The 25,397-nt window shown below is 44.7% G+C and overlaps 1 protein-coding gene across 8 annotated transcripts in view; it reads left to right on the top strand.

Annotated features, from left to right (window-relative positions):
* Positions 1-25,397, top strand: part of DHRSX (dehydrogenase/reductase X-linked) — a 231,857-nt gene that overhangs the window by 143,367 nt on the left and 63,093 nt on the right. The gene's annotated exons all lie outside the window — the stretch shown is intronic.

Here is a 25,397-nt window from a genome sequence, read left to right on the forward strand (position 1 = left end):
TTCTTGGATTGGTCTACAGGTCAGGGAGGACATCCCATGTCCCATTGGATGTGAGCTTTGGGAAGTGCGCTGTCTTGTACTAGGCACCATCATTAAGCCTTCAAGTCCGTCTTTCTGAGCCTCATCTACTGAGTAATGATGCTAACATGACCTTGTCTGCACCCAAGTTTGCTGAGACAACAAAACCTATGTAGGCACTCTGCTTGAGGAAAGTTCAGGAATAACTCTATGACACCCATGGTTTTGCCGGCAGGGTCTGGATTTAATTTGTCATTTAAGTGGAGAAATTACACTTGACCCTTGAACAGCACAAGGCTGGGTGTGCCCAGCCTCTATGCACTCAAAAATCCACATATAATTTTTGACTCCCCCTCCCCAAAACTTAGTTCCTGGGAGCCTGCTGTTAACCAGAAGCCTGACCAATAATATAGTCAATTAATATTTTATATGTTCTCTGTATTATATTTTGTGCTCCTACAATAAAAATAAGCTACAGAAAATAAAGTGTGATTAAGAAAATCATAGGGAGAGAAGAGACATTGACAAGATTGTGCTATATTTATTCAAAAAAGTCTGCATCTGAGTGGACCTGTGCAATTCACACTGTGTTGTTCGAGGGTCAGCTATAGTTGGAGTTGTATTTTCTGTCATCTGGATTCCATTATCCTAGGCATTGAGCCTAGAGCCATAGCTTTTTACCAAATGCTGTAAAAGCACAAACATAAACCTAGACTTAAGTTGCTCCTCCTTTCCTGGAAGGGGCAGTGTGTGAACCTCTGTGCCTAGTAAACAGCTTGGGAGTTCTCCGGCTCTGACCTTCTACTCAAGGAAGGACGTTCTCTGGTTCAGGAATAGAACTTTACCAACGTGTGCGATTATTGCTAATTTATCGTTTTTGGTTGTATCAGTTGCCTAACTTCTTCCCTTCATTCTGGGATATATCGCCTAACTTCCTGATGTGATAGATGCCATTATTTCTTTATTTTCATATGTCCAGTGGAAGCCTTCTGTGTCACTCATTTCTCCCTCTGACGTGGTCTACATCTCATGCATACCCAGTGCCATCCTTGTCCTCATTTTTATCTCCTTACACCATTTCTTAGTCAAACCAGTGTTTTAAAAATTCCCGGATAGAGAGGTGCCTGGATGGCTCAGCTCGTTGAGCATCCGACTCTTGATCTCAGCTCAGGTCTTGATCTGAGGTCTTGATCTCCATGCTGGGCATGGAGCTTACTTTAAAAAAAAAAAAAAGGAATTCCCAGATATGTAGAATTAAGAATATAATTTTGATGTCATGGATCCAGCAAGGCATTAAAAATTTTACATGTCCTATTTCATCCAAGACCTATTTATATCGTCCTTCAAAGACCCTGTGGTATGGCTGGTCTACCACGGTGCCAGGTGTGAGTCAATGAGTTTTCATTCAGAATATCTCAGAGAAAATCATAGCAGGGTAACTAAATGGACCATTCTTTTAGGGGGAGAATGTTCACTTTTATTGTTCTGAGTTTATTGAGGTATAATTTAGCAAAAATGTGTATATTTACTGTGTAGGGTGTAATGTTTTGATATACACTTAACACTGTGAGATGTCTGTTGGCTATGACTTGGGCAAAGAGTATCTTATTTTGTTCAATATGTCTTTTTTTTAATTTAATTTGTTTATTTATTTGAGAAAAGAGAGAGAGAGAGGGGAAGGGAAGAGCAGAGAGAGAGGGACAACCAGACTCCACACTAAGCGTGGAGCCTGACAGTAAGCTTGATCTCACGGTCCTAAGATCAAAATCAGTCACTCAGACTGACTGAGCCTCCCAGGTGCCCCTTCAGTGGGTCTTTTTATGGTCCTTACACTCATGGGAGGGGGCCATAGAAGGGAGTTAAGGCTGCAGAAGATGTCGCCTTGTAAGTAATGCTACCATTGTGAGTTGGGTCCAAGTCATGTGCACCTGGTGTCTTGGCTTGCCTTGTCAATGGCCCAGTGGTTTGCAATGCTGGTTGTTCTCTACATGGTTCATGAAACGGTAGAGAAGGGCACCCTGAAAAGAAAACACAACAACACTAAACAAAACAAAAAAGCTACTCTTGACATTTTAGCTGGAGGAGGCCAGCGTGGTAGACTCGTTGCAAGGCACAGGACAGGGCTACCCAGTGTACCATGTCCCCATGCCCACTTGACTTCTTAATGTCCATCCAGATGTCCAGGCAGGTGAATATCCTGTGTATCATGAACCCAAGCCTAGAACTTCATTTTGTTGACACAGAAACGAAATCATTGAGTTTTCCAGGGAAGCAGCCACTACATTCATACAAGATTGTCCTTGGTTGACTTGTTCACTGTTTGCAGAAATGCAGATGGCAGCTCATGGCTTCGGAATTACTAATGCAGCGTGCCTGGGGCAGCATCTGTTTGCAGCCGACACCTTCTTGGGGATCTGACATGCAGAGGCGAGCGTCATACCGCTTCATCATCTGCAAGCCCTGACATGTTCAGATGCCTATCACTTTATTACAAATTGCATTACAGGGACATGATGTGGCTGCGATTAAATTTGTCCATAGCTCTAAGTACCTGTGATTTCATTTTAAGATCGTGGGAGCACATTAAAAATGCACTAGCAGGGTACCTGGCTGGCTCTATTGGTAGACCATGTAACTCTTGTTCTCAGGGTCATGAGTTCAAGACCTAGGTTGGGCATGAAGCCTACATTTAAAAAAAAATGCAGATAAGTGAAACCCTATGATAATTGACTCTCTCTGCTTGACTTATCTCACTCAGCATAATCTCTTCCAGTCCCGTCCATGTTGCTACAAAAGTTGGGGATTCATCCTTTCTGATGGAGGCATCATACTCCAGTGTATATGGACCACATCTTCCTTATCCATTTGTCCGTTGAGGGCATCTTGGTTCTTTCCACAGTTTGGCCACCATGGCCATGGCTGCTATAAACATTGGGGTACAGATGGCCCTTCTTTTCACTACATCTGTATCTTTGGGGTAAATACGCAGGAGTGCAATTGCAGGGTCATAGGGAAGTTCTATTTTCACTTATTTGTGGAGCATAACAAATAGCATGGAGGACAAAGGGAGATGGAGAGGAGAAGGGAGTTGAGGGAAATTGGAAGGGGAGGTGAACCATGAGAGACTATGGACTCTGAAAAACAATCTGAGGGGTTTGAAGGGGCGGGGGGTGTGGGAGGTTGGGGGAACCAGGTGATGGGTATTAGAGAGGGCACAGATTGCATGGAGCACTGAGTGTGGTGCAAAAATAATGAATACTGTTATGCTGAAAATAAATAAAAAATATTTTTTTTTAAAAATACAGTAGCATACATCCCCCACAACAGAATATTATTTGACCATGAAAAAGGAATAGAGGGCCCATACATGCACCATGGACCAGCCTCAAAAACATCATGACTGGAAGAAGCCAGGAACAAAAGACCACATGGTGTATGATGCCATTTCTGTGAAGTACTCAGAACAGTTAAATCCACAGACACAAAAAGATTAGTAGTTCCTGAGGGCTCGGGAGAGGGATGGAGTATGACTGCTAATGGGGACAGGGTCTCCTTTTGGAGGGATGAGAATGTTCTGGAGCCAGGATGAGGTGGTGGTTGCACAACTCAGTGAACGTCCTAAATGCATCTGAATGTACATTTTCAAAGGTTGATTGAATCCCAGATCCATCAAACATTTGCTATGGCGAGCATGGAAAGCACCTCAAAGCAAGACTAGGCTTTTCCTCTTGGGTGCACACTGGGTGCCCACATGCATGGCTTCCAGTTGCACCAAAGTGCCCTGATGCAACCGAGTGAGTCTTGCTGACTGGGTACTTTTCATTTGTCTGAATGCTCAACATGCTTCAGGATTCACCCTCCTTGGGATGGCTCGTTGAGCCATGATTTCCACTGGGGTCAGAAGCCCATGTTTTCGGAGACATCTAGGAGAGGGAGGTGATTGCCACAATGGCATAGCATGATGACCCATTCTCACAAATCGCTGAGATCATCCTGATTTCCCCAGAATAGGGATCATGCCCAAGTCCCTTCTGCTCAAACTAAGAACTTGACATTGGTGCAGGGAGCAGCCCTCCGGTGGGCTGTTTGGTTGTTTTTGTCTTGTCGCAGAGATCCAACAAGCCTCGAGGTAACTTGTTTTTTGGTTCCATCTGGTCGAAAAGAATGCATGTGGGATATTAGTTTCCTCTCCAAACGAGGTTGGCTCACGAGAAGGGAGGCGTCACTTCCAGCTGGGAAGCCAACATGTCACGGCAGATTTCCAGCGTTCACCTTATATACCCTCTGCAACACCTGCAAATGAGGGGACCCCATCCTCACATCAATGTGGATAAACACAGAGGGCAAAGGAGTTCTACAGCAATCCTGCCCTGCTTACTTCTGTCGCCCAGACCATGACAGGCTCTCGTTCCACGCGTGATGTTGGGATACTGGGTGCTTTGGCTCTCAAGACACCCTCGGAGACGGCCCATGTAGCTTGTCAAACATAAAATCCTGCCATATGTCAAATCATTCATTTGCAAGTAGGATCAAGGTCCCAGGAAGAAAAGCACTCCTCCTCTCTTCAAAGACCTTATTTTCCTTATTTGGACGCTGTTTTCCAAACTTGCATATTTCCAGAGTGTAATATCTAGGCAGTCTAGTCTCAGAACCATCTGGGTTGACAGCAGACCCTCCCTCTTCAGCCCCTGGGTCGGCCACTCCTCCCTAGTCTGAATGTAAATAGCCGCAGGCAGCCTTGCTTTTTTCTCTTTGACCTTCCCTCCGGCATCCATGGCAAGCGCTTTAATGCTGCCTTCAAGCAAAGCCCCTGCTGAGTTGGAAGACTCCAGCTCCTCACCTCTGGAGGAAAAGGGGAGCCCGTGAGCCTATGCGTTCCAGCAACCTTCAGACTGGGAACGAACGGATCCCATTTGGTTTCATCATTTTCTGCACATCTTTGAAATTCTTTCTATGGAAGCTTTTAGGAGCACCAATGCAGAGTGAAATATGGTCGATTCCCTACGGATCCAGGACGCGGAGAGGTGCCCCACAAAGGCAGCCCTTCCCGTGGCAGCAGGGAGTTATAAAAGTCCCAGATGATGACGGCAACTCAAGATGCTGTCAGAAAGCACAAGATTTACTTTTGGGATGTGCCTTGGGTGTTCGGGAAAATGGCTCATGATGCAGTTTTATACACAAAATAACTCCCCCATGAAAACAACCGAAAGCATCGCCAGCCAGTACAAGGAGCTGGTGGGACATGCATGGGCCACGCAGAGACTGGGTGGGATCAGCAATTTATAAATCACCAGCCTGAGGTCCCGAGAGAGCCAGGAAACGCAACCACATGGGCAGACCTTGGGTTTTTCACAATTTTATTTCACATAGATATTATATATTCACATATTAGGCACATAGATATTCATATATTCACATGCAAATGCATATATATGCGTAGCTATTGTGTATCCATGAGACGGATTTGTGAAATTTGTGAATTATACACAGACACACATATATAGGCCTAATTTGTGTGAGAGGGTATTACCAGGTAGTCCCAGGTACAGCAGGGAGTGTCCACCTGGACAAGATTGGTATGTAGGGTTGGTTTATTCTCTGGGGTGGGACATCCTGAGCATAGTAGGGGTATTGGCCTCTACCCACCACATGCCAGAAGCAACCCCCCAATTGTGACAGTCAGAAATGTCCCCAGATATCTGCAAGTGTCCCTACGAAGGAAAAACTTGTCTCTGGTTGCAGACCACTAGCATACCTGACAGATGGATGGATGAAGGATGGATAGATACATAGATAGATAGGAGATGTGATGATTGATAGATATAGATAGATGATGGATAGATAGATAGATAGATAGATAGGATGGGTAGATGCGTAGATGGATGGATGGATAGGTAGATGGATGGATGGATGGTTGGATGGATTGATGGTTGGATGGATGGATGGATGGATGGATGGTTGGATGGATGGGTGGGTGGATGGATGGATGGGTGGATGGATGGATGTGTAGATGGATGGATGCGTAGATGGATGGATGGATGTGTAGATGGATGGATGGATGGTTGGATGGATGGGTGGGTGGATGGATGGATGGGTGGATGGATGGATGCGTAGATGGATGGATGTGTGGATGGATGGATGGATGGATGGATGGATGGATGGATGGGTGGATGGATGGGTGGGTGGATGGATGGATGGATGGATGGATGATGGATGGATGGATAGATAAATCTATGAGTGGATGGATGGTTAAGTAGATGGATGGATGGTTGGAGGGATGGTTGGATGGATGGATGGATGGATGGATAGGTAGATGACACATAGATATGGTGGGTGGATGAATGGATGGATAGATAGACAGACACATGGACAGACGGACATCCAGAATCTGTTATGCCGAGACAGATGTCTCCACCTTATCACTATTAACATCTGGGGCTGAATAACTCTCTGATATGGGGCCCCCTGGGCACTGTCAGGTGTGGAGCAGCGTCCCTGACCTCCACCCACCCCATGCCAGCGCCAGCCCCCTCATTGTGACAATCAGCAGGTGTCCCCTGGGGGGTCGAACTGCTCCCTTTAGGGAACCACAAAACCACCCCAAATACAATGCAGTTCCAGACATTTCAAGCTGTGTGCACTAGATTTTGCAATTGCAGAGCTGAAGTCCCCATTAACATTCCAAGTGAGTTATGACTTCGTTCCAGGGCAAAAATGAAGAAATAAATTTTTAAAATAGCCCCTGAGGTCTGCAGAAGCCTGTGAGCATGGCTGCTTACTTTTCAGAGGAGAGGCGTCCTGGGGTGACATTCTCAGAATGCTGAGGGTCTGGGATGCTGGGGAGAGGCTGGTGGGCGTGCATCCCAGCCCCACCTGAAAGCGTGCACACTCCGACCAGGTGCCCCTCTCTAAGGGAGCTTCCACATCTGGGCAGAGCCAATACCCACCCAAAGGCCATGATCAGGAATGTAACCAGATCAAGGCAAGAGTGTCTGTAGCACCAACTGGAAATTCCACACTTGCCTTCCTCCCTTCCCAATTTCCCAGGATTGCTTTCAGCTCAGTTCTGAACTCAGGGCTCCACCTGGGGAGAGACACTGGTTGTTTGTCCCTCTGCTGGCTCTCAGGGCCAGTGCCATGCTCGGCAGGCAGAGTGTTTCATCTGTGCCCCATCTGTGGATGAATGCATCCTACAGACCTGTTATGTATTCCACTGCAAATAAACAATTTAAAGGGATGGCATAAAAATAAATGTTAATTGCACTTGCAGTCCTAACCTCTGAGTGCTTTTGCTTGCTCTGTCTAGAGCAAGACATTTTTTCACCTAGGGCTTTTCAAACAAACAAACAAAGAAATCGTTTTAAATTTTATATTGTGGTAAAATACGCACAGCATACAATGTGCCATCTTATTCATTTTTAAGTGCACAGCTCAGAGCCATCGAGCACATTCAAACTGTTGTGCAATCATCCCCACCATCCACTTCCAGAACTTTCCATCTTCCCATACGGAAGCTCTATCCCCATGATACACTTACTCCCCATGTCCTGTCTATGTCTCTACTCTCTGTCTCTGTGGATGGGACTCCTCTCAGACCCCATATACATCACAGGATTTGTCCTTCTGGCTTGTGTCCCTCAGCACCATGTCCTTGAGGTCCATCCACATCATAGCAGGTGCAGAATGCCCTTTCTTTCCAAGACTACATCATATTCCATTCTATTCATGGGCCACATGCCATTTATCCATCCATCCATCCATACATCCATACATCCACACATCCACCCATCCATCTCTGCATCCATCCATCCATCCCATCCATCCATCCATCCATCCATCCGTCCGTCTGTCCATCCACACATCCACCCATCCATCTCTGCATCCATCCATCCATCCATCCATCTCCCCATCCATCCATCCATTCATCCACCCTTCCATCCATCCATCCATCTCCCATCCATCCATTCATCCATCCATCCATCCACCCTTCCATCCATCCATTCATCCATCCACACATCCATCCATCCATCTCTGCATCCATCCATCCATCCATCTCCCCATCCATCCATCCATCCATCCATCCATCCATCCACCCTTCCATCCATCCATTCATCCATTGTACCTATCAGTCTGTCCATCCATCCATCCATCCATCCATGGACAATTGGATTGCTTCCACTTCTTGGCCATTGTGCATCATGCTGCTATGAACACAAGTATGCAAATATCTGTAAGTCCCTGCTTTCACTTCTTTTGTATAAATACCCAGTCACGGAATTGCTGGATGATATGGTCATTCTCATTTCGATTTTTTTGGAAAACCTGCAGGTCTTCTAAACATTTTACGAACAGTACAACATTCTCTGTGTCTTAGAGTACAGTCCTGTGAGCTTTAACACGTGTAGAGATTCATGTAACCATACCAGCAGGATGCATAACTCTCCCATCATCCCGGACAAATCTCTCCTCCCCCAGCCCCTGAAAATAGTCTGACATTTTGTCCAGCAAGAATCGTAGGCAACCACTGCTCTGTCTTTCTCCTTCTATTTGCCTTTTCCGTAAAATAGTATAAATGACTCCAGGCAGCTAACGCCCTTTGAAGTTATCTTCTTTTACTCAGCAATTTGCATTTGACACTGGACAGAGTTGTGCATGCAGCAGTGGTCCCTCCCCTTTTGTGGCTAAGTGGTGTCCCATTGTATGCACAGGCCACCATGCCCCATTTATTCCCCACTCTAGGTTGTTTCCCTTTGGGGGCAGGTGAGGCAGAATGCTGTTCTCTGTTTTCATGTCCAGGTTTTCTGGGAACGTACATTGTTACTGCTCTTGGGTAATAAATACCAAGCAATGGGATTGCTGGATCCCACACGAAGTGTCCACTGAACTCCATAAGAAACTGCCAAACCATTTTCCAGAGACATGCTGCCATTTTGCATCCCCACTGGCCCTCCTGCGGCTGCACAACTTCACCAGTCCTGGGTGTGATGAGTACTTTTAGTTCAGCTACTCCATGACCTGTGTCATGTCACCTCCTTGTGCTTCTTGTACTTGGGCATACAATCATGTGTGCAGTGTGAAATCCTGCCCAGGGTACCTGGTGGTGTCTAGGTGAGCACGTGTGGCAGTCAGATCAGCCAGCATCTGAAGACCCCTTGTTTGAAGAACCTTTCCCATCTCATGGGAAGCCCCTATGTCCCACTCCTGCCTGGGATGTGGCAAAGGCATGGTCCTCTCTTCCTTACACTTCTTTATGCAGGAGACAACTGCCTAGCCAGGAAGACCCATGCAAATCTGGTGATGCAGAGGTGGGGTCCATGGTCCTCTCAAGCTGGCAGAGGCATGGTGTTTCCAGGCACTGAGAAGATGGGGTCTGACCGCATCCAGCCAGCTCCTCCCAGTGCCTAGGGCATGGCCTCAGTTGAACCCTGCTCTCTCTCTCTCTTCCACCTTTGGACTGGACATTATTCAAGCCACCTGATACTTTCCCTTCTAAGATTCTTGACTTAGAAGAGTCTTGTCTTTGTGTGCACCTAATTTCAAAGGCTGAACAGGAGATGTATCGTAGCCTGTATCCGAAGAGCCAGTATCTACAAGAGAAGGGCTTATCCACTGCAGTCCAATACTCAGAAAGGTCATTTGCACCATTTCAAAGCAGGAACCGTATGGATCTGCTTGTAGCATCTGTTCCTTCTTTCCTGCAACCAGACGGCACATGGGACACTCTGAGATAGTAAGAATCAAGCAGCCTGTGGAAATGAGCAGGGGAAAAATTCCATGTCCCTTTTCCATGTCCTGCACAAGCATTTGTTGAATGAAACCATTTGGGGGAACCTGACCCTCAGCAATTGTACCCTTGTTTGAATTACTATTGGTTATAGATCAGGGCTCCAGTCTTATCAACTGATGTGGGAAGTTGCAGATGATGGGTAGTTTATTCGTTAATGCCGGCTGGAGAGAAGAGATGACCCTAAAGTTATGGGATTTTTGCCCTGTAGGACACTTACCTGCTTTGTGCCTGCTTTTTTGCATCTCATTCTGGTGTCTTGACCGTGTATCTACTAACCCCTCCAACCTCTGTAGAACCTCTATTAATGTCTTAATGCTTGCCCAGCTCCCTCACTTTAAAAAAAAAAAAATCCTTGATGCACCTTATGGTATATTTGTAGGAGAATTGTGCCTTCAAGTTGCTGAAAATCATAAACCATACAAGGTTTAGTTTAATGACATAAACCATACAAGGACTGGACAGGGAGCCAGTGGGTGTGTCCTGAGGGGACATCTGACCACCCTGTTTTATTCCAGAATCCACCAAACCCCACTTGCTCTGCAAATGTTTTTTTGCCTGCATATGGTTAGTGGAACAATAGTCCTTATTAAGAGGGAGGTGGGAAGGCCAGAGAGAAGGCAACATGATGTCAAAAGCAAAGGTTTAATGACACCAACCTGCTGGTTTTGCACGAAGGAACCAGGAACTGAAGAATATGAAAAATGCAGCTCTCTACGCTGCATGAAGGTGGGGAGAAGTACTGTCCCCTGGAGCCTCCGGGAGGACCCAACCATGCAGAATCCTTGATTTTAGCCCCGTTTTTTTTTTTTAGAATTCTGACCTTCAGAATGGCAGGATGACACCTGTGGGTTGGTTTGAGCCCCTGAGTTTGAGGTCATTGGTGACAGGAGACGGACCCATCTTCCAGAGACTTGTGTATGCCCATCACTCACGTGTGTCCAGAGGATGCAAACCTTCCCAGATTCTGGGCACTCCTTGCAATCTCGTAAGGTTTTGCTGTTCCTTCACGGGATGGGAGTTGAACTCAATGACAACAGAGACACCTCGGAGCATCTTCTGTGGCATGGGGGCTTACAAAGCGGGATGTCGCCAAGAACGGGTCTCTGCACCCATCCTTCTCGTCCCCTTGTCTCTGTTGCTGTAGGGTACGCCCCCCTCCTCACAGTATGTGCTCCGTCCTGCTGGGTTTCTCCGTGTCTCACTCCCATCTGTCTGATACCCACCGCCCTGTGACTTCTTCCAGTCCCTTGGGTATTCATTTAGCTATTTTCACAGAGAGACACCATTTCTGACATCCAAGTGCCCAACTCCACAGGGGCTTAGCCCCCCCAGCCAAGGGCACAGACATGGAGCACAGACCTGGGGCCTGCGGCTGTGCAGCAGACCACATTAGTCATTGATTCTCCATGCCGCCAGCTTCTAAGCAAAGGCTCGGACTCTGTCCCTTGGGAATTCTGCAAGTCACTCTGGGTCCGTGCATTGGCCAGTAGGGACAATGAGCTGGCAAGAAAAGAAAAAAGAAAGGACAAGAAAAAAGAAATGCCTTCCCTTAAAGATGAAATAGAACAGTACGATTTAGATGCAGCGGTTGTCTGTAAACGTGTTCACCTGTGGATCGATAGGTCTATGCAGATTTCTGACTTTCTGCGTAGAGGTTCTCCTGTAACCACCACCTGGGTGAGACGATAGAGCATAAAATCATCTTTCTCTGATCTTCCTTTTTGAAAGCCAGAGAGCAGAGATATCTTACATTCTGAAGCTGTGTGCAAGGTGAATTTCCAAATACTGGATTTGTGTAAAAGGTCAGAGTCCTGCAAGAAATCCCAGTGAGTCAGATGCCACAATATGGCCCTGCTTGCCCCAGAACAACACCTTCCCTGAAGCCTGAGTGGCTGTGAGATCGTGGCAATTCTAACTGCAGCTCTTCAAACACACAGGCTGAGTGTTCAGGGATTACTCTGTTCCAGAGTGCATGCTTTTAGGGGGTGTTCCCACCCTCCTGTTTTGGGGGGCAAAGATTCAGTCTCTTCAGATGCCTTCATTGGCTAGAACAGGGCTTCTTTGCCTGGGGACTCCTGAAATCTGGGGGGACGACTCCCTGATGTGGGGCATGCTGGGCACTGTTGGGTGCTGACTAGCATCTCTGGTCTCCACCCAACAAATGCCAGTACCAATCCCCTGTCCCACTGTGACAACCAACAGTGGTTTTAGGCAGTGCCTAGTGTCCCTTGGGGGTACGATCTTCCCCAGGTTTTAACCACTATCATAGATGATAGGTAGATAGATAGATAGATAAGATAGATGTTAGATAGATATGATAGATGGATGGATGGTTGAATGAATGGATAGGAGGGTGGTTGGATAGATGGACGATGGATGATGGATGGATGGATGGATGGAAAGATAGATGATGATATATAGGTAGATAGATAGATGGATGGTTGGATGGATGATAGATAGGATGAATGGATGGTTGGTTGGATGGATGGAAATGTGGGTGGGTGAGTGGATGGATGGATAGAAAGATAGATGATAGAAGAATAGTAGGTAGATGGATGGATGGATGGATGGATGGACAGATGAATAGATGGATGGATGGAAAGATAAAATGGATGGATGGTTGGATGGATGGGCAGTGGGTGGATGGATGGGTGGATGATTGGATGAATGGATGGAAAGATAGATAGATAGATATTAATACACAGAAATGGATCTAGATTTGCATATACACATGCACACAGAGAATAACGAACACCAAGGAGAAATATGAAGCCAGGTAAGGCATGGAAGCAGGTGTAGAGAGTGGATAGAGGGTCAGAGAATGAGTGATATTTAAGCAAAGAACTCCTTGATGGGAGGGCATGGATAATACGTATATCTGAGAGGGGAGAGTGCTCCATGAGGATGTGCAAAGGCCCTGAGACAGGGATTGGTTTGGTGATTCCAGGAGCAAAGGAGACTCATGTCACTGGAATGTTGGGAGATCAAGTCCAGGAGAATGATGTGACTCAGTTTGGAAAGATTTCTCTCTCCAGCAGCCCCAGCATGTGGGGATTGAGGACGACAAGGAGGTATTCACAGTACAAGGAAAGAAAGGTGGTACAGTGGTTGGAGCTGAGCTAATGAGAGCAGGGAAGGTTGGGAGGCTGGTTCTGAACACAGGCACATCTATAGGTGAACAAGCAGAACACCGCTTCAGACCTCCCCAAGACCACGACTCTTGGCTGGAGCCTCTGGGCATTGAGTGGTGATGGGTCACCCAGCATCACATGTGGGCACCTCCAGAACTCCTTCAAGCTCTTGGCCTTGATACAACTTGAGGGACAGTGGCTGGTGAGGATCTGGATTCTGGGAACAGATGGTGATGTGACAAGCCATGTTTGGCACTCCGTGGGGTTCCCATTAGGGCATCTAACTGAAGGATGACTTTCAGTGGCTTCCCACCAAGGATGTCTGATCATCACTGAGTGCTCCAGAAAGACCAGCACAGGTGGGAGCATGAGGGGGCTGCACAAAAGACCCCAAGCAAGTGACCAAGCAGAGCTCTAGGAAGATGCAAGTAATGGCTGAAAAGTAAGCTCTGAGTCAGGAGAGTGTCTCATGGTGACAAGTGGGAAACCAGAGATGAGGACAGGCTTGGGTTTCTGAGCTGGGAGGAAGCCCAGGAGCCATGAAGATAGAGAAATGGTTGATAGAATGTCATCTTAATGGCACAACTTCATAATGGCCTCCCCTCTGCCTGCCTCTGTGCCCACAACCCCAGGAGAGATGTGTAACCTTGCTGTCTCATTCGGTAAAGCAGGAACCATAAAAGCCCCAGAGTCGTAAGAAATGATGGGAGAAGGTGCTTACTATGGTGATTGTCACTGTCACATTGCGGTTGAGTCTTTTCTCCTTGGTAGGACACACAGGGAAGTGACACAGCAGTTATAGACCCAGGGAGGTTTATAACTGCTCCTGCAGAGCAGGTCCTGGGTCTGTACATCCCAAGGCTGCCTGTGATCTTGAACGAAGGCTCTTTGCCTCAGACGGCACCCTAGGAAAGCAGAGGGAACCCCTGACAGCAAACGTTAGAAAGGAGGGATGGGTTTGGAAAGAGAAGATGGGTTTTGTCGTGAATTCACGGCATTTGAAGGGGACGTCCAAAGGTCAACGCTCGGACTTGGTTTTATACTGTGCACATCACAAGGTGTTTCAGGGTTTGTATGTGTGCACGCATCTGTGAAAGTGTGCCTGGCTGTGTGGACACCTTGTGCGAGTGTGTCATGCTTTGTGCATTTATGTTAACGAGGGCGTGTGCGTGCATGAACGTGTGCCCGAGTGTGCACGTGCACAGGCACATATGAATGTGTGTGTCTGTGAATGGCTGTGCATGATGAAATGCATGTGTGCACACCATACATGCATGCGTTTATATGCACATGTGTACATGTGTGTGAATATGATGAGTAATTGTACCTGTGTAGGTGTGTCCTGCATGTATGCATTTATATGCATAAATGTGCATGCGTGTGTGTGTAAGAATGAGTGCACAAGTGTGTGATGTGTGTCCATGATCAAACGTGTGTGTGAGCAATACACACATGCCCTCCTGTGCATACGTGCACATGCATGTATGTCTAGATGGTTACGTGTGCAGGTGTGTGTGTTACGTGTGCAGGTGTGTGCGTTTCTGTGCACATATATGTACGCACATGTGAATGTGTGATGTGTGAGAGATATGTGTGCATTTCTGTGCACGCATGCATGTCTACACAGTTACATGTGCAGGTGTGTGCTCCATGTGTGCGTTTCTGTGCACATATATGCACACACATGTGAATGTGTGTGCCTGAGTGTGTGAATGGCTTGCATGATTAAATACATGTGTGCACACATACATGCATGCATTTATATCCAAATGTGTGCAAGTGTGTGTGAATATGATGAGTAAATATATCTGTGTAGCTCTGTTCTGCATGTATGCGTTTATATGCATAAATGTGCATGTGTGTGTGTGAATGAGTGAACAAATGTGTGATGTGTGTGAGAAATGTGTGTGCATTCCTGTGCACATGTGTGTGTGCATGTATGTCTTCATGGTTACATGTGCAGGTGTGTGCTTCATGCATGTGTTTATGTGTACATATATGCATGCGTGTGTGAATGTGTGTAATGTGTGTGAGAGGCATGTATGCATTTCTGTGCACACGTGTGCATGCATGTGTGTCTACATGGTTATGTGTGCAGGTGTGTACGCTGAGTGTCTTGCTTGCCATTTCCCTCTTTGGCTTTCACATCCATCCACTGTGCTGCTGGCTTGAACCCTGCTCTGGTATCAGAGGCTGTGACATGTCACATCAAACACACAAGCCCGTTTCCCGCAGGCAGGACTGCCACGGGTCCCGAATCCCAGCATCATTGCTTTGTCACCACTCAGTGACATCCGTGGTGAGTCAGGGCTGAGCATGTTGTGAACTTGAAGATTTCAGCTCCCCCCCACAAAAAAAACAATCACCAAAAAATGTCTGACTTGTTTGGACGCAATGATTTGTCATTCAAAACTTTTCTCTTTTTCTTGATTAGTCTTTAAAAACACAGAGCACGGATGGGATAGCATGAAGCGAAGGGTTTGTGTTTACCTTAAAAGATAACTTTGGAAGGACTTTAGATACTGAAGGTCAGAAGTTAGCAACCTCTGTGTAGAGGACCAGACAGGAGACGTTTAAGGTTTTCTAGGCAAGAAAGTCTTTGTTGCAACTCCCTAGTGCTACTCGTTCAGAGAAATGGCCGTGGACAGTGGGTAAAGGCATGCACCTGCCCGTGTGCCAATAAAACGTGATTTATAAAAGCCCAGGCACTGTAGTTTGCCGACACCCACTTTGGTGGGTCTAGCAAGACAAGACACCAATTCCCAACCTCTTCCTATAGGATAAAAATGACTCTCTGACTCACTGGGAACACTGACCACTGTAGACTCCAAGCTGAGTGTCTCCAAAGCAGAAGCTTCCCTGGACCTGAGGGATCTATCTCGAGGGAGGTCTTACCACTCCCGTGGGGTAGGGGAAACCTGCTTCCCATCACTGGCACCACACCTGGCTCCCGGCTTCCATCTAGCAGCCTCCCTACTGTACCCCATCCTACCAAAATACCCAGAGCTTTCAGTCTCTCTATTTAGAGGGAAGTCCTACCACAGAGAAAATTCTATTTGCCTTTGGATTTTATCAACTTGTTTTTTTCTTTTCTTTTTCTTTTTTTTTTTTTTTTCCTATTTCAAGACCACAACATGGGGACTTCGTATTTTCCCATGTATTAGCAAGGTTAAAGTTTTAATGTAACCATGCATTTTCCCCAGAAGCTTGGAGGCCCTTGAGAGGCAGGGAGTGAGCAACATTAGGGCAGTGAGCCAGGCCAATGTTGCTCCCCAGGGCCTTGAGCTCATTTGAGGTCAATGAAGATGGATTTTGCGCCATTGTTCTTCACTACAAGGAAGTCTGGCCCCAGGGCACATCCAGCAGATTGTGACATCCTTATACTAATCTATTAGCTGACTCTCTGCTCCCAGTTCCACTTCCCTGTAAATTTCATCCCCTTGCTGCCCCTTATGCACTCTGTCCCCCAAGCAAGGGAGGAAAGGAAGTCAGGGAAGGCCTTCTCTTAGGTAGGAGTGAAGGGCAGAGCAAGAGAAGCAGACCTCACTTAACATAATGCAGGAACCAACTCCTGTCATTCTGTAGTGAACCATGGAAACTATAGCCCATATACTTAATAAAGGGTCCACCATGGCTCCCAAGGGCCCTGGTGAATGTAAGGTTTGGGTGCTCCAAGTGTTGGTCTGTGGGCTGGGCTGGGGGTGAGGCATAGTCCCAGGGCTCATGGTTTCTGGTGGGACACAGCCTTGTCTACCTACCCAGGTATGCTTACGATTACTTTCTGTATCAATCAGGGTCTCCAGAGAAACAGAAAGAAAGATAGATGATAGATGGATAGATAGATAGATAGATAGATAGATAGATAGATAGATAGATATGATGTAAGGATGGATGTGTGGATGGATGGATGGATGGATGGATGGATGGATGGATGGTTGAATGGATGGATGGGTGGTTGGTTGGATGGATGGATGGATAGATGGATGGATGGATAGATGGATGGATGGATGGATGGATGGATGGATGGATGGATGGATGGTTGGATGGATGGATGGATGGATGGTTGGATGGATGGATGGATGGTTGGATGGATGGTTGGATGGATATGATAGGTAGATAATAGATAGATAGATAGATAGATAGATATGATGGAAGGATGGATGGATGGTTGGATAGTTGGTTGGGTGGTTGGATATATATGATAGATAGATACAGAGGAATTTATTTGAAAGAATTGGTTCAAGATTGGTTCAAAATTGGCAAATCCGAGATCTGCAAGGTAGACCAGCAGGCTGGAGACCCAGGGAAGAAATGATGCTATAATGTGACTATTAAGTCCATCTCCTGGCATAATTCTTTCTCCTCTGGGGGCCTTAGACTTTTCCTATCAAGACTGACAACCAGAAGGTCACCTACATTATAGAAGATCATCTGCTTTACTGAAAGCCTACTGATTTAAATGTTAATCTCATGTTTTAAAAAAAAAATACCTATACAGTCACATCTAGACTAGGGTTAGGTCAAAAAATAAAAATTAAAAAAAAATCTGGATTGCACAATCGATCCAGTTTGACACATAACATTCACCATCACACTTTCTACATGTGTCATGGGGTTAAAAAAAAATTGCACTGCGTTGTAGAGTGCTTGGAACTTCAGACTTGAAAGAGCCTTTATTTCCTCCAAATTGTAAATGCAGAACTTGAACTAGCAAGCATTTGATTAAAATTCTATAAAATGTTGATGTATGTTCACTGCAACTAATTATTATTCTATTTACAACAGTCACACACATCCACACACATATAGTTCACATGTAAAGATCCAGATACCCAGTTAATTCTTACCAGAACTAACGGATGTAAAATGTTCCCCAAAATGCATTCAGCAAAAAAGTGTGTGTGAATATACACACATATATGAATATATGTATATAGTGTGTTATGCAATATACACATGTGTTAAAAATGTTACTATGTATATACATGAAATAAATGTACATACACAGATATGCATAACTCATCTATGAGTTAAATTGTATACCCCCCCAAAATAAGTCTATATTATAACTGCTGGTACCAGTAATAGATACCACTATCTATTATTTTGAAATAGGGTCTTTGCAGATATAATTTATTAGGTAAGGATTGAGATGAAGTCCATCTCATTAGAGTGGGCCCTAAGGTATCTAAAGACAGGTGTTCTTTTAAGAGATAGAAGAGGAGAGACAGAGACACAAAGAAGCCACCTGAAGACAGAGGCAGAGATGGGAGGGATGTGGTCACAAGCCCAGGGATGCTTGGAACCCCAGAATCTGGAAGAAGCAGGGAGGACCCTCCCCTTGGAGCCTCTGGAGAGAGCTCCCTTCCCCACCTGGATCCCAGTGGTCCTTCCCCACCTGGATCTCAGTGGTCCTTCCCTGCCTGGATCTCAGACTTCTGGTCTACAGAGCTGGGAAGAGAATTCATATCATTGTACGTCCCTATTTTGTGGTAATTTTTTATGGCCACCACTGGTAATATATACATTAGATAGGTTGTATGTGTGTGTGTTATATTGGATAAGGCAGTATTTTAAGTAATTCTTGGTGGGGCATTTCCAGAAGAGAGTCTTCTGGTGTGGTTAGGAGACCCAGATTTGAATCCTCAAATTTGCCATTGGCCAGCCAGGTGGACAAGAGGAAGTTGCCCCTCAGGAAAAGTGGAAAATACTTATGCTTGGGATCCTGACAAGGGTGAATAAAGTAAAGATTCATTTGGAGAACCATACTGAGTTAAACTGGAAGAAGTAGAACAGGTAGGTGTCCGATTAGACACTAGACCAAGAAATTGAAATCATCCTACAGATAATGGAGAGGAGCCAACATGTTTTTTTCTTCTCTATTTTATGATTTTTATTTTTATTTTTTTCAGGTAACCAACATGTTTTTGGTTCAGGTAATGGAGAGGAGCCAACATGTTTTTTTCTTCTCTATTTTATGATTTTTTTTTTTTTTCAGGTAACCAACATGTTTTTGGTTCAGGTAACCAACGTGTTTTCAAATAAGGCAATGATGGGATCAAATCCATGTTTCAGAAAACACGTCTTGGTTTTTTCCTCCTTGGCTCCTATCTCATTGGGTCAGAGAGGGAAGGAAAGGTCATTGACGTCAACAGGTGGTGGTCAGTGGGTTTCTAACATGGTACATTCACTTGGGCGTCTACTCATCAATTCTGACATGTTCAGATGTGGAGACTCCAAAATGTGATGTTCACAAAGCTACTTAGGAATGACCAAACCCACACTGTTTAGTAAAATGTCTAAAGTAGTGGTCTCTTTATTCATTTCAGCAGACTTCGGACACACTTGAGAAGTGGTATATGTGTTTCTGGTCTTGCAGTTTGATGAGACCCCCATGCTTCCAGAAGTTGGGACCATCCCCACTGCATGGGTCCCTGCTTCTCCAATCTACCTTTGCGTCACCTTTACTTTTGTTTCCTATCTTTCTTTCTTTCTCAGATTGTCCTTGATCCCAACAGAGAGCAATACCCTGGTAATGCTTTTCTGTTTTCCACTGTCAGGACTGAAGAATGTTCTCCAACCGGACACCAGACATATCTAATATCCCGGGGGACTTGGGTTTCGCATGACTGGGTATTTCGTTTGCTTTAAACACACACAGACTCTCTCTCTCTCTCTCTTTCTGCTCCCTGTTGTGATTACAAGGATAATTCCTGAAGCCATCTCTGTCTCCGAATAAAGGCTTGCTCCTTCCTGTGTTTACATTTTCATCGTTACCTAATATCACGTATTCTCAAGAAAATCATATGACATTCTCTCTGAAGACAGCTAACATCTCATTTTGCCAGCAGAGTTTTAGACACTTTTGGAAATGCATCAAACAAAACTGCTTCTGGGGAGAACAGCAGAGATGTTTTATATATGCTGACAGCTCTGGGCTCCTTTGAGGACTTTTCTAACCATCAGACTGTTTCCAAGGAGAGGGTTTCATTTCCGTGATGGAACAAAATAACTGGATATCTCTGAACAGAAACAGAGTCTGCTTCTGTCTCCTCATAGAGTCCTAAAATCTACTGAAATTGTTTACTTCCTCTCTTCATTTCCGTAGATAAATAAATTTCATCCCCTTTGGGAGAAATGGTCATTGTATTTGTAATACAACATAAAGCATGGTGCGTGGGCTTACTTTTCAAAAATGAAATCAATAACCTTAGAACATTGGGGTACAGATGGCCCTTCTTTTCACGACATCTGTATCTTTGGGGTAAATACCCAGGAGTGCAATTGCAGGGTCATAGGGAAGCTCTATTTCTAATTTCTTGAGGAATCTCCACACTGTTCTCCAAAGAGGCTGCACCAACTTGCATTCCCACCAACAGTGTAAGAGGGTTCCCCTTTCTCCACATCCTCTCCAACACATGTTGTTTCCTGTTTTGTTAATTTTGGCCATTCTAACTGGTGTAAGGTGATATCTCAATGTGGTTTTAATTTGAATCTCCCTGAGGGCTAATGATGATGAGCATTTTTTCATGTGTCTGATAGCCATTTGTATTTCTTGATTGGAGAAGTGTCTGTTCATATCTTCTGCCCATTTTTTGATGTGTGTGTCTGTTTCGTGTGTGTTGAGTTTGAGGAGTTCATTATAGATCCTGGATATCAACCTTTTGTCTGTACTGTCATGTGCAAATATCTTCTCCCATTCCGTGGGTTGCCTCTTTGTTTTTTTGACTGTTTCCTTTGCTGTGCAGAAGCTTTTGATTTTGATGAAGTCCCAGAAGTTTATTTTCGCTTTTGTTTCCTTTGCCTTTGGAGACGTATCTTGAAAGAAGTTGCTGTGGCTGATATCAAAGAGATTACTGCCTATGTTCTCCTCTAAGATTCTGATTCTGTCTCACGTTGAGGTCTTTTATCCATTTTGAGTTGATCTTTGTGTACGGTGTAAGAGAATGGTCGAGTTTCATTCTTCTACATATAGCTGTCCAGTTTTCCCAAACTATGGAAAGAACCAAGATGCCCTTCAACGGATGAATGGATAAGGAAGATGTGGTCCATATACACTATGGAGTATTATGCCTCCATCAGAAAGGATGAATCCCCAACTTTTGTAGCAACATGGACGGGACTGGAAGAGATTATGCTGAGTGAAATAAGTCAAGCAGAAAGAGTCAATTATCATATGGTTTCACTTATTTGTGGAGCATAACCAATAGCATGGAGGACAAGGGGTGTTAGAGAGGAGTAGGGAATTTGGGTAAATTGGAAGGGGAGGTGAACCATGAGAGACTATGGACTCTGAAAAACAGTCTGAGGGGTTTGAAGTGGCGGGGGGGTGGGAGGTCGGGGTACCAGGTGGTGGGTATTATAGAGGGCACGGCTTGCATGGAGCACTGGGTGTGGTGAAAAAATAATGAATACTGTTTTTCTGAAAATAAATAAATTGGAAAAAAATAACCTTAGAACAGTGTCAGAAACACACTTTTACCATTTACCTAGTTCAGTGTCCTTTAAATGTGGGCTTCAGAAGGGAAATTTGCTCATAGGGTTTGGACTTTCTGGGGACACTATGTTGTCCAAATCCTGAACGTTCGTCATTGCACATTACAGAGAAATCTTATCGTGCACGGGACAGCACTAAGTTAGGACTGAGTCCATCTGAGCTAGAATAAGGTGGAAGAAATTTACTATGGGATCTATATTTTCATCATCATCAGCCACTAGCATGTGAATTACCATAATATTTTCAATAAGGCATCATGTCTAATTAGCGTATGATTTTTCAATTAGTATAATGTCCAACCAACATATTTTTTAAAGGTTTTATTTTCAAGTAATCTCTATTCCCAGTTGCAATTGGATAAGCTCGAACTCACAACCCCAAGATTGTAGGTCACATGCTTCACCAATGGAGCCAGCCAAACACTGTACCAATGAATCAGTGCGATACTTTTAAGTTCCATCCACATTGTGTATGTATTCTGCTGTGTGAACATAGCATATGTGGTTATCTGTTCCCCCATTGATGGACATTTGGACCATGTCTACCGTTTGATTATTGTGAGTCATCCTAACATCAGCATCGAATCCTGCCATCAACATCTGCGTGCAGGTTTTTGTAGAACTCTATCAGTTTCCGTTACTTTGGGCTCTCTATGTCTGGAGTGGAATTGGTAAGTCATATCGTAATTCAATCTTGAACTTTTTGAGAAACTCCCACACTTCCCCCTCTGCCCCAGTGTGACTGTATTGTTTTACCTTCAGACCAGCAATATAGGAAGATTCTCATTTCTTTGTGTCCTCACTAACACATATGGTTGTCTTTTTTTTTTTAATTTTTCATTAACATATAGTGTATTATTAGCCCCAGGGGTACAGGTCTGTGGAGTCGTCAGGTTTACACACGTCACAGCACTCACCATAGCTGTCCATATGCAACCACTCTTGATGTCCATAACCCATATCCATATGTCCAATGTCCGTAACCCAACCACCCTCTCCCTACCTCTCTCCCCTCCAGCAACCCTTAGTTTGTTTTGTGAGATTAAGAGTCTCTTATGGTTTGTCTCCCTCCCGATCCCATCTTGTTTCATTTATTCTTTTCCTACCCCCCAAACCCCTGACGTTGCCTCTCAACTTCCTCATATCAGGGAGATCATATGATAGTTGTCTTTCTCCAATGGACTTATTTCACTCAGCATAATACCCTCTAGTTCCATCCACGTTGTGGTAAATGGCAAGATTTCATTTCTTTTGATGACTGCATCATATTCCGTTCTATATATGAACCACATCTTCTTTATCCATTCATGTGTTGATGGACATCTAGGTTCTTTCCATAGTTTGGCTATTGTGGACATTGCTGCTATAAAATTGGGGTTCACATGCCCCTTCAGATCACTACGTTTGTATCTTTAGGGTAAATACCCAGTACTGCAATTGCTGGGTCATAGGGTAGCTCTATTTTCAACCTTTTGAGGCTCCTCCATGCTGTTTTCCAGAGTGGTTGCCTATGGTTGTCTTTTTGATTAAACCCGTGCTGCCGTGTATGTGAAGTGCTGACTCATTGTGGGTTTTATTTACGTTTCCCCAGATGGCTAATGATGTTGAACATTTTTTTCAAATGCTTATTGGCTCTTTTTTTTTTCTTTTTTCTTTTTTCTTTTTTCTTTTTTTTGGCCTGGAAAGTGAAACACTTCTATGGTTGCAGTGGTCTTCTTGTGTCCAAATTCCCGGGGAGCACATCTGATCAGCTGTGATGTCATTGACACTCACTCCTATTATAAGAGTCTAGAGAATTCTGTGTAGTGTTGGGGCTTCTGGCATGTAGGTAACCCTGATATGTGCGTGAAAAGTGCATTAATCCCCAAATGATCATAGCAAAGGGTTCATACTCAACAAACTTCAGAGGAAAGGAGGGTGAAGAGCACATGAACAGTGGAGGGCTTGGGTTCTAGTTCTTACATTACCTTTCACCATGGCTACTTTCTATTGTCTTATTTCCTTATCTGGTAAATGGGAACTATTTTACCACCTTATGGGTTTTTTTGAAGATTGAAGTCATCAAGGGTTTGTTGAGCATCTGTTATATGCTGCTTGGGAAAAAAACAACCAAAGGTACTTGCCCTCATTTTGCTTATGACTAGCAGGAGATAGTGACCAGTAAGCATCCTAGTTACATATTATTATGCAAAAATAATAAATAGAGAAAGTGAGCAGACTCTAGGGGAAAAAAAAAAACAGATAGATCAGTTGAAAGATCATGCGTCATAGAGTAGGGTACCATTTGCATAATTAAATACATGGCCAAGCTCAGTCTAACTGAAGAGTTAAAATTGTATGAAGTAAAGGATGTGGAAGTCTGGATTGCGAGAATCGGACATGTCGTAAAGGATCCGAATCTATTGGTAGCCTTCATCATCATCCTCGTCATCAGTCACGATCACCCACAGCATCAGCACCATCACCATTGCCAACAGCATCAACATCATGCCCATCATCACCACCATGGCCAACACCATCCGCATGATGACCATCATCAACACCATCACCAACAGTATCAGAAGCACCATCACCATCATCACGACCACCACCCTCGTTTACACCTTCAGAATCACCACCACCTGAGCCACCAGGTGGAGGCTCCCAAGCTACCCAGGAACCGCTCAGATCTTTAGCATCATGGAGGATACACCCAAGTGGAAAAAAAAAAAAAAATCCCAGTAGAAACAGCTACAGTACTACATGAGCTATAAAGCATTGGGTAAGACTATTTTATCCTGTTCTATATTAAAAAAAATCTTTGCAGCTGATAGTGCTGCCTTTAATCTGAGGCAGCAGCTGAAAACCCAGAAAGCGTCCAGAAATTCTAGGCACACAGCAGCATATTATGTGTGCAGTTGCTCGATCCGCTGCCTGGGGCTTGTGCTGTCTGAGTTCTAACACCCACATTCATTAGTTAGGGACTGAGACAGTGGGTCAGACTCAGCAACACTACCCAGCCCTCCCACAGGGTGCCCTCTCTCCTTAACAGGTACATCAAAAGCTCATTTCCTAAGGCCACCACGCAGCCCTCAGGTGATAGACACTTTGAGGAAAGAAGCAGAGGACATGTACCCTTCATTCATTGTTGAGACTCAAAGTCCAATTTAATTCTCCCTGTCGCCCAGCCGCAGAGCTCTGCTGAGCAGTTGGACAACGTTCCTGAGTTTGAATACAAGCTCAGCCATACATAAAGTGGAGATGATCATATGGACCTCATCGTGCCTCAGTGAAGGTCAAAGAGAAGAAGGCAAGCCACGTATGGTGCAACACTTCTATGCAGGGATTCTTTGGAAAAGGCTGTTTATTTATGTAAAATGAAGGTGGCCTTTGAGACATTCTGAATGCATAAGCTTTGCCTTTCCACCCAGAAAATATGAGGCAGGCATGTTATTTTCTCTGTCCTCTACTGGCTTCATCATTAACTAGATGTAATAATACATCCCTGGAAAGTCACACTACAATATGGTGGCCAATGGAAACCAGTATTCTAAATTTGCATAAAACACCTTTGGTCTACAGGTTGTCCTAAATGCGTCAATGGTTTGTCTTGGCTTTATGACATCTGGACACATACATATTCAGTAGATTCGAGAAACAATACCAGCTCTAAGAGGAAGGCAGGTATTTCTCCAGACAGTGCTAAAGACACCTTCAATGTCCTGCTCTGGCCATTCTGATTTCAAATCTTTTGGTAATTTTTTTAATTGTTCTTTTTATTATTTTTTAAATGGTGGTAAAAGAACGTAACCCAAAATTTACCACCCTAACCATGTTTAAATGTACAGTTCTGTGCTATTAAGTGCATTTCCATGTGTGTAGCCATTCCCACCATCTGTCTCCAATATTATTTTCATCTTGCAAAACTGAAACTCAGGACCCATTAAACAACACCCATGCCCCCTTGTCCACAACCTGCTACTGGC

The sequence above is a fragment of the Neovison vison genome, chromosome X (assembly GCF_020171115.1).
Source record: "Neovison vison isolate M4711 chromosome X, ASM_NN_V1, whole genome shotgun sequence".
In the NCBI taxonomy this organism is placed as follows: Eukaryota; Metazoa; Chordata; class Mammalia; order Carnivora; family Mustelidae; genus Neogale; species Neogale vison.